The sequence below is a fragment of the Callithrix jacchus genome, chromosome 17, assembly GCF_049354715.1.
Source record: "Callithrix jacchus isolate 240 chromosome 17, calJac240_pri, whole genome shotgun sequence".
Classification (NCBI taxonomy): domain Eukaryota; kingdom Metazoa; phylum Chordata; class Mammalia; order Primates; family Cebidae; genus Callithrix; species Callithrix jacchus.
Genome location: NC_133518.1, coordinates 10643709 through 10648300, shown reverse-complemented (window position 1 = coordinate 10648300; position 4592 = coordinate 10643709). Strand labels below are relative to the sequence as shown.

General features: G+C 34.7%; 1 non-coding gene across 1 annotated transcript; it reads right to left on the bottom strand.

Annotated features, from left to right (window-relative positions):
• Positions 1 to 2143: 2143 nt before the first annotated feature.
• LOC118149074 (U1 spliceosomal RNA) lies at positions 2144 to 2306 on the bottom strand. Its single transcript, XR_004736237.1, has one exon. It is a non-coding gene; the product is annotated as a U1 spliceosomal RNA (small nuclear RNA).
• Positions 2307 to 4592: the final 2286 nt, after the last annotated feature.

Below are 4592 nucleotides of genomic sequence, written 5' to 3'. Positions count from 1 at the left end.
GACTGTTATGAGATAAAGCACAAATACACATAACAAGAAATAGTAAGTAAAATATATCTATCAGAAAAGAGAAATTTTGCAGAAGATCATGAGACTACTTTGATGAATTCTTTGCCAAAACATTGAAACTTGAACATCTAGATGAAATGGTTAGCTTTAGGAAAATATAATTTACCAAGGTAAATAAAAATTTCTTTTTTTTGACGAAGTTTCACTCTTGTGGCCTAAGCTGGAGTGAAATGGCAAAATCTTGGCTCACTGTAACTTTCACCTCCAAGGTTCAAGTGATTCTCCTGCCCCAGCCACTGGAGCAGCTGAGGTTACAGGCACACACTACCACGCCCTGCTAATTTTTATATTTTTAGTAGACATGGGTTTTGCCTTGCTGGCCAGGCTGGTCTGGAACTCCTGACCTCAGGTAATTGGCCCGCCTAGGCCTCCCAAACTGCTGGGATCACAGTCATGAGCCACCACACCCAGCCCAATAAAGAAATTTTTAAAATACAGTTCTCTATTTTTAAATGTATGGAAACTTATAAAAGTTGCATAACAATATATGCCAGCCAAGATTAGCTCACATGATAATAATACAAAATTTATAAATCAGAAAGTCCCAATGCTACTTGAACTATCCAGAGCATCCAACATAAGGGAAACATCCACATTATTTTCATAAAATTTATATAAATATAAGCAAAAATGAAAAGATTGCATATAGAAACACACATGAAAATTAATATTTCACCATCTCAATACTGATGCTAGTGTATAAATCAAATTGTACATTTAAAAATAATATGCATAAAGTGAGTTGAAAGAGAAATACAAGGGAGCCTGAATAACAGAAGTGTGTTATCGTTCTGGGAAAAATCATGTGATGATCTTCATATATGGAGGCATTATTGAATGCCCATACATGTCTGTAAATTGGCTCAATAGCAAAGGATTTGATAGATATTTTCAGACACTATTTAACAGTTATGAATATATTAGCCCTAAGTTGGTATTTTAATGGGAAAACACAAAGAAACTCCTTATTAAATTCAGAAACACGACTAAGGTAAATGCTATTCCCATTGATATGTAATATCGATTTTGAAAAATGAGGGAATTGGCCCACCAGAAACAATGAGAGACATGAGATTTGGAAAAGAAAATGGCAAAACTATAATTGTAAATGGTGAGACTGTGTGATTGGCAACAATGAAACATGGAGAGAAAATTTAGAGAAGTAACATAAAATTTACAATGATAAATCAATATTTTCATATATAGAAACAAAAACCAGTTATATCATAAACTAGAATATCCAATTTACAGTTGCAAAAATAAAAATATGCCTAGAATGGACCTACAAAGAATTATGAAAAAGCCGATGAAAAAATAAGTATGAGAACAGCTATAAAACAGTCTTGAAAAACATGGGAGTACCCTTGAAGTAATAAATAAAGTACTATATTTTTAGATCAAAAAATAAAACATAATACAATGTCAGTTCTCCTTAAGAATTTACAAATTTAACATAAGTCCAAAATAAATATCATGAGTTATGTTTTTTGTTGTTAGATTAGTTGATTATAAAATTCGTGAGAGGAGGAGCAGAATATCCCTTTAAAAGCCCTGAAAAATAAAAGCTATGTTTAAGTAGATGGTTAGTATACTATACGTTAAAATGTACTAAAAGGCCTTTATATTGGAAAAAAAGTAGTAATGACAAATGCCTATACCGAAAGATCAGTGAAAAACAATGGGAAATGCAGACACAAACTTAAGTACATACACGAATTTTGCATATGATATTGAAAGCATTCCAAATTAGTGGTGGAAGGCAGAACTTTGAGTTAATGCTTTTGCACAACAGGCTAGCCATATAAAAAAAGAAAGATTAAATTGAATACATTCTTTATAGTATACATCAGAATACATTCCAAATGGATCAAATATTTATAATCAAAAAATAAGATATGAACACATAGGCACAAGATGAAATACTTAGTGGAGGCTTCATAATCTGAGAGTGGGATAAACAATGACTCAAAGCCATAAAGGCAAAGTTTGACCAATTATGCTTCAAAACTCTTAAAACATACATGTCAAATTAGAAATAATGTTTGCCATCTATGTCCTAAAGTACAATTTTTTTCAGGGGAAAGCGTGAATGGAGTCCCCCACTACCACAAATCATGCAGTCGAGTTTCCCACATTTGGGGAAATCGCAAGGGTCAGCACATCCAGAGCAAAATGGACAAGCCTCGCCCTGGGAAACCAGCTTCGTGATCATGGTATCTCCCCTGACAGGTAAGTATATATTTTTAATGTTAATATGCTTCCCTCAAATTAAATAAATAACTGAAGACCAACCCAATAAGACTGGGAAGAAATAAATACAAGTGTCTCATAAGTATATAAAAAAGATGTTTAACTTCACTCGAAGTATTTGAAATACTAATTAAAATTATAATCCTGAGACATTCCTAGCATTAGAAAAACCCCAAAAGCTGAACATGCTTTTCAATCATGGCGGAAGATGAAGCAAAAGCAATGAGATCTTGCAAAAACTCACTAGAATAAAGATAGCACCAAGCCATTAGGCATCTGCCGCCGTGATCTGAACAACTCCCACCAAACCGCACCTCCAGCATTGGGAATTACAATACTACATGAGTTTTGGAAACAAACAAATATCCAAACTCTACCAACTGGTTTTGAAGGAAGGGAAATTTGGAAAGCAAGTAATTGAAGATTTTTGGACCATGGTAAGTTTAGGGGAGTCACAGTGTGAAGATTAATTGTACCATCATATAACTGGATACAATCATTGTGAGACAACCTTAAGAAAACATCAGAGAGAAAACTGAGCCTAGAACACAATAATTTTCAAGGTCCCTTGAAATGGAAGGACTATGGAGACTGCAGAGAAGTATCCAATGACATAGCACTGCCCAAGATATGAAAAGTGTTTAAAGATAGTAGAATTTAGGCAACAGGTTTGAAGATCATTACACAGTTAAGTAAAATTTGACCAGAAATGTGACCTTTGGATTTTGACATCATAGAGGTTATTGATATCCTCAAGAATTATGGTTTCACTGAAGAAATATGGAAGCAAGCTTGATAGGCCAGCTTGAATAAAGTAACAGAGGGTGACAATGTAACAGTAATCTGGAAGGCATCTATAAGATGTTTCTCCTTCTGTATCCTGTATTATCTTTCTTGAGATTTTGATTTCTCTGAGTTACTTTTTCCTTTGATCTTGATTTTAGATACCCTAATATTCTTGAATATTGTACTAGATAACTGGTCAAAGAAGGCTCAGGGTCTTTTCAGACTGATAAGGAATTTTAACAAATCGTGGGAGAAAGAGCTGGGGCCGATTTGTTGCTTTCTTTGAAAGATAGATCTTGTTGATTGACATTAAGAACAAATTGAAAAATAAGATGAATTTAAGAAAGCGCTCCAAGAGTGTTTCTATTTTTTTAGTTTACTTTCATATACATGGAAAATTTATCTTTATGATGTGTGTTTTCATCAGTGCACCATAGCTTCTCTTGACTCAATTTTTGTAACTTTTTGAACCGGCATGTTGTACTCTAAATTGAGGAATTGCTGTGTGTGTGTGTGGTGTGTGTGTGTGTAGAGAGAGAGAGAGAGTCATATTTTCAGTGGCTACTGAGAGTACAGTTTATTAATTTTCTGATAATTTCTTAACTTCTTTGGAGTTTTATTAGTACTCCAGCCACTGTGAATTTGGGGTACTGATTTTCTAAAATGTCATTACATCTAACAAAACAGACAACAATTTCTTAATATCTCTAATGCCAAGTCCATATTCGAACTTCTCCATCTAATAAAGATGGAAACAAAAATGCTAGAGGGAGGAAAGTGAGGGGCCAAGGGGTGAAAACTATTGGGAACAGTGAGTACTGTTCTCACTACTCAGGTGACCAGCTCAACCATACCACAAACCTCAGCATCACACAATGTGCCTACATAACAAACCTGTGCGTGTACCCCCTAATCTAAAATAAAACTTGAAATTAAAAAATATAATAATAAATAGAAGCCTGGATATAAGGAAATAAATCCCAGAATGTTAGCATTGAAAAGATAAATAAATAAGAATGTAAAGCCTGTAATACCAGCACTTTGGGAGGCCGAGGTGGGTGGATCACAAGGTCAAGAGATCGAGACCATCCAGGTCAACATGGTGAAACCCCATCTCTACTAAATATATAAGAAAAATTAGCTGGGTATGGTGGCACGTGCCTGTAATCCCAGCTACTAGGGAGGCTGAGGCAGGAGAATTGCCTGAACCCAGGAGGCGGAGGTTGCGGTGAGCCGAGATCGTGCCATTGCACTCCAGTCTGGGTAACAAGGGCGAAACTCCGTCTCAAAAAAAAAAAAAAGAATGTAACTCTTTGGTATATATTTTAACAATTTGAAAGTAAGTAGAAAGCATTCTGAACCACTGCTAAAAAAGTAACTTATTTTTCCATAACCATAATATTATTGCATCAGAGAAAATTAACAATAATTTCACAGAAACTAATATGCTGCCCATTCTCAAATTTTCTCAACTGTTCCAAGAATTC